General features: G+C 45.5%; 1 pseudogene; it reads right to left on the bottom strand.

Annotated features, from left to right (window-relative positions):
• Positions 1–5,546: 5,546 nt before the first annotated feature.
• Positions 5,547–5,641, bottom strand: LOC130842895 (U6 spliceosomal RNA; annotated as a pseudogene).
• Between the last annotated feature and the right edge of the window lie 312 nt (positions 5,642–5,953).

The raw sequence follows: 5,953 nt of genomic DNA, 5'->3' as shown, positions 1-5,953 counted from the left end.
GCCCAGGTACTTCCACACCTGAGTCCCTGTTGGCTTCATTATGATGGCCTGAGGCGTGGAGGGGCAGAAGGGAATGGTGGTGAGGTGGAGAGGGGCTGTGGATTGACAAGGTGCGGTTGGGAAGAAGAGAGAAGAAGGAACCGTTTTGCAGCAGTTCTCACGCTTTAACAGGCAACACAACGTTTAAATGCAGATTTCCTGACTCCAGTTTCGGAGCTTCTGATTTAACCTGTCTGAGGCCCAGGAATCTGCATTTTAAATAGGCCTGTAAGTGACTGTGATGCAGGGGGGTCAGTCCATGGACTGCTGGTTATGAAACACTGAACGGGGAGGGGGAGAAGGAGATGAAGAAAGAAGGAACAGGAAGTGAGGGAATTTTGTCTGAATCGCCTTTACCCTCATGAGAAAGTGCTGTGGCGGTCGTGTGTCCTACAGATGCCTCTTACCTGGGGATGCATCTCCAGGTAGTGAGCAGGGGGAGGGGAGGGGCACATAGTGCAAAAGAGTGCTTCCTGGCCAAAGAGGAAAGTGTGCCACCAGCACATCTCCTTGGCTCTCAACGTCACCTCTCCTAAGTGCTTACTCTGACGGCGGTGCTTCAGTCCCTGTCGGTATTGCTCCTTTAAGATTTGTCCCTTTCTTGCTCACCTCTTCCCTGTGACACTCAAGGAACCCTTCTGTGAGGGGGAGTCTGAAGGAAATGGGGGTGCCCTGAGCCCAGGCTGCTCCAAGCAGATGGGGAAAAAGATTGTCTGGAGGGACCCTATTTCCTGCCTCCATAGCAACCCCCTGGAACAGTCAAGGTGTGAAATTGGCTTTAATTAAGCTGCTTCAATCCACTGGCCTAATTAGAGCTTGGTCAGCTGTGGTGTGTCTGGCTTCTGAAGGCCTGGTCTGTTGTTGGGTCATGGTGGGCAGGCAGGTGCTGGAGGGGGAAGTGACCCTCATACAGCTTCAGAACGAAGACTGTGCCCGGCTGGAACCCCTGACTTGGGCTTTCTCTGAGTGCCTTTCATGCCTTTACAACATCTGCTCTGTAGCCAGAGAGATGGAGAGCCCGCGTGTCTGCACCATGCGATGCAGCAAACACCGGGGATCGAGGCAAGTGCCAGGCGCTGTCCTTGGCGCTGGCGGTACAGAGAGGAAGGAGGGTTTCTTGCCAGTAGGCTTGACTTTACCCCTTGAGGCTTTCAGCGACATTGCCCTGAGGAGAAGGGTAAGTCCACAGAGGCTTCCTGGGACCCAGCCAGTTCCCCAGCATCACGCAGCCACCTGGCAGAGAAAGGGACACCCGTGGCCAGGTTGCTTCAGGGTTGGTTTCTCAGGGTGGATGTGACAGAGGAACGAGAGAGTGGTGGGCAGGGGGCTGAGGGCGGTGACTCTCAGACTGGGGTGTGCTTACCTCCAGGGGCTGTGTGAGATGACCCCCTGGGAATGGGCAGAGAACCTGAAGCTGTTACTATATTGGCTGTTTATGCCCTTATATTTTTGTGGTATGTTTTAAAATGAAGAAAGTGGTAATCCAGGAGTAAAATGCATACGGTTCATGAATGAATGAATGAATGAGTGAATGGCAGAGCTATGTGCCTATTTTCCCTGTTTCACTGTTGAATGTACATTATCAGATGAATTTGTGACCACTGGTGTATTGTCAAAGGAGTGGTTGAAGCTCTGGACCCTAGAGTCTAGGTTGGAAGGGGAAGGAAGCCAAACCACAAGGAAGCTGAGAGAATGGGGGGAAATGGAAAGAATGTGGGGGATGGAAGATGGAGGATACCTTAGGTGGGACAATGCTAGGTGATTCTAACGTCACATTTGTAACCAGGGGAGGGAGGGAATGAAGGGCGGACCAGCAGTCTGGATGTGTTGTCCACACGGATGTTAAAGTGCCCAAGTGGATGGCGAGCTCTAGGATGGAAAAGAAGGTGGTGAGCCACCAGGATGCCAGTGGGAGGTTTGGGGGTGGTAGTGGGCAAACAGGTGGCATGAGGAGAGAAGGAGGGGTTTACATGAAGGCAGAAGAGTAAGGGTGTCTCCGAGGGTTAAGGAGCACACAGATCATCCCTCGCCAGTCCCTGGGAGTCTGGGAAGAGTGGAGTAGGACAGGCAATGCATGGGCGAGAGAGCCAGGCTCCAAAGGAAACCAGAAGAGAAAGGAATGCTCTTCACCCCCAGGCAAAAGGCAAGGGGGAGTTTCTCACCATGGAACAGAGGCCACTGGAAACACTCTGGAATAAGCGGCGCGATAGGAGTAGGTGTTGGAGGAGAAGGTGAGAGAAGGCTGGAGGTGAGCCTCTGGGCAAAGAGGGAACACTGCCCGCGCTCAGGGCTCACCCTTCCCCACCACGGGTATGCTGATTTGAAATGCTCTATTTGGTGGGTTGTGGAATAAAGTTTGTAAGCATAGCTGTCATTTTTTTTTTTAAAACATAGAAATGTCTTTTTATTCAAAAACACAAAACATCTGTGGGCATGCCTAGAGACAGCCATAAACCATCATACACTTCGTCAGCTGAAACCGCTAACTGAAACCCATAACCTTTTCTTTGGTCTTTTTTTTTTGAGTGATTTCTCTGAGGTTATTGGTGAGAAACACAGCTCTGAGCTTCCTGTAACTGTTCATTAATAGTGATAATGCACTATTTCAGGAATGAGAACATGCCACCTCCACACCACTTCCACCCACTCTGCCCAAGCCAAGGTCCTCCTCCTCTTCAGGATCTTGGTTACAACTTCTGCTCTGTTTCACACAGCAGCAGTAGCAGCCATGAAGCAGCCCTCTGTACCCTAGTAGAGCCAGTGACGCCTTTTTCTACCCTAGCCACATCTCTAAGCAGAACATCACAGCCAGCTTCTGAATGGCTTTGTCTGATGTTCTCAGCTGTCAGGGATCCTTCTAACTGTCACACTTGGCGAGGTCACTGCAGACATTTTGAACACTTTCAAAAATAATTTCTATATCTGTTTTTGTTTTTTTTTTTAATAAGCCATATAATTTATTCTTTTTTTTTTTTTGAGTCTAGCTTTTAATTTTATTTATTTATTTTGGGGGGGGTACACCAAGTTCAATCATCTGTTTTTATACACATATCCCCGTATTCCCTCCCTCCCTCGACTCCCCCCCGCCTCGAGTCCCCCCCACCCTCCCCATCCCAGTCCTCTAAGGCATCTTCCATCCTCGAGTTGGACTCCCTTTGTTATACAACAACTTCCCACTGACTATCTATTTTACAGTTGGTAGTATATATATGTCTGTGCAACTCTCTCGCTTCATCTCAGCTTCCCCTTCACCCCCCGCCCCCTCCCAAACCTCGAGTTCTCCAGTCCATTCTCTGCACCTGCATCCTTGTTCTTGTCACTGAGTTCATCAGTACAATTTTTAGATTCCGTATATGTGAGTTAGCATACAATATTTGTCTTTCTCTTTCTGACTTACTTCACTCTGTATGACAGACTGTAGTTCTATCCACCTCATTACATATAGCTCCATCTCATCCCTTTTTATAGCTGAGTAATATTCCATTGTATATATATGCCACATCTTCTTTATCCATTCATTTGTTGATGGGCATTTAGGTTGCTTCCATGTCCTGGCTATTGTAAATAGTGCTGCAATAAACATTATGGTACAAGTTTCTTTGGGGATTATGGTTTTCTTTGGGTATATGCCCAGGAGTGGGATTACTGGATCATATGGTAGTTCTATTTGTAGTTTTTTAAGGAACCTCCAAATTGTTTTCCATAGTGGCTGTACCAACTTACAGTCCCACCAACAGTGCAGGAGAGTTCCCTTTTCTCCACACCCTCTCCAACATTTGTTTTTTCCAGATTTTGTGATGATGGCCATTCTGATCGGTGTGAGGTGATACCTCATGGTGGCTTTGACTTGCATTTCTCTGATGATGAGTGATGTTGAGCATCTTTTCATGTGTTTGTTGGCCATCTGTATGTCTTCTTTGGAGAAATGTCTATTTAGGTCTTCTGCCCATTTGTGGATTGGGTTATTTGCTTTTTCGGTATGAAGCTGCATGAGCTGCTTGTATATTTTGGAGGTTAATCCTTTGTCCGTTGTTTCATAGGCAATTATTTTTTCCCATTCTGAGGGTTGTCTTTTAGTCTTGTTTATGGTTTCTTTCACTGTGCAAAAGCTTTTAAGTTTCATGAGGTCCCATTTGTTTCTTCTTGATTTTATTTCCATGATTCTAGGAGGTGGGTCAAAAAGGATCTTGCTTTGATGGATGTCATAGAGTGTTCTGCCTATGTTTTCCTCTAGGAGTTTTATAGTGTCTGGCCTTCCATGTAGGTCTTTAATCCATTTGGAGTTTATTTTTGTGTATGGTGTTAGGAAGTGTTCTAATTTCATTCTTTTACATGTTGCTGTCCAATTTTCCCAGCACCACTTATTGAAGAGGCTGTCTTTTTTTCCATTGTATATTCGTGCCTCCTTTGTCAAAGATAAGGTGCCCATATGTGTTTGGGCTTACTTCTGAGTTCTCTATTCTATTCCATTGATCTTCCTTTCTCTTTTTGTGCCAGTACCATACTGTCTTGATCACTGTGGCCTTGTAGTATAGTTTGAAGTCAGGAAGCCTGATTCCTCTATATCTGTTTTTAAAATTTTTATTGGGTTTGGTGAGTCCAAAGCTGGAATACACTGAACCCAAGCCTAACCACCTCCTAGAAAGATGCCTTCTTCAAAAGCAGCTGGGGCAACATTGAGTGCATCTGGAACACTTTCTTTCACTTGTCCCACCAGCCTTCAGCGTGGCTGTTGCATCTGAACATTCTACCATAGGTTCATTCAATTCTTCCTCTTCATACTCACTAATAGCAACCTTGCTTGAGTACTGTTTTCAATTTGCGACTGATCACCTTTTCCTTTCAAGAGCACAGAGTCATCTTTGACCTCAGTGACTTCTGCTTTTCTGAGGCTGGTCATCTTCAAGATTTAGGGTCAACCCTTCCTCTCTAAACACCTGCAAAAGCATTTAACAATGAGTCAGTTCCAGGGTTTAGTTTTTATTGTACCAAATTTATTCACAATACATTATGCAGGTGTTTTGATGAGAATCCAGAAACATCTTGAGACACCATATTTCTCTGAAATGTGAGAATTTAAGACCATTGCTGTTCCAGGACAAGTCTTGTGAATAGAGCTTTTTATTGCATTCATTTGTATTATTTTGTTCACTGCTCAGAACTCTTGTCAATTAACAGCAGCTTGATCTTGCAGTTGAGATAGAGGAACCCAGTGAAAATTCACCCCAAGTCACACACTTGGAAGAGGATGGAGCCAGGACTAGACCCAGTGTTCTCTCTGCTAAATCATCCTGCTTTTCAGGATTAAGGACAGATCAAGCCATAACCTTGCTCCTGATGGGGTGCATGACAGTTTTGAGCTGGAAGGGACCCCTGTCTATATGTAATTCAATCCCACCTTCCTAGACATTCAGTAGATAGATCTAATTAGGAAAAATGCACATTATTTGACTGTGTACCTATAAATATTATCCCTGGAAAGAAAAGGAACATTTGGTAAATGTGAAAAAAATATGGGGAAAATTTGCATGTTATCCTTGTGTAGAGACCATGTTAATCGTCTCTGTATTGTTCCAATTTTAGTATACATGCTGCCAAGCAGTCTCCAGACTCTTTCAAAGTGAATATACTATAGTGTATCGTGGAAAATACCAAAGTATATCACATATAGTAAGGATAAGTATTGTCTGGTGAGGCTTTTGTGTCAGTCGTGTGCATGTGTAGATATCGTGGGTCATGATGTAAAATTTATCCCATACTATGGATTGTGCTTCCCGAATGGTGGAAAGGCCATTAGAGAGTGGGTTCAGTTACTTGATTCCAGTCGTTACTCTGCCAATAACCACCTGCGTGAGCTTGGCCAAGGAACTTAACCCCTCAGGGCTTCCGTTTCCTTATCTTTAAAATGAGCCAG

Source organism: Hippopotamus amphibius, chromosome 1, assembly GCF_030028045.1.
Source record: "Hippopotamus amphibius kiboko isolate mHipAmp2 chromosome 1, mHipAmp2.hap2, whole genome shotgun sequence".
Taxonomy (NCBI): domain Eukaryota; kingdom Metazoa; phylum Chordata; class Mammalia; order Artiodactyla; family Hippopotamidae; genus Hippopotamus; species Hippopotamus amphibius.
Note: the sequence above shows the minus strand (reverse complement) of the source record. Positions and strands in the feature narration are given on the sequence as shown.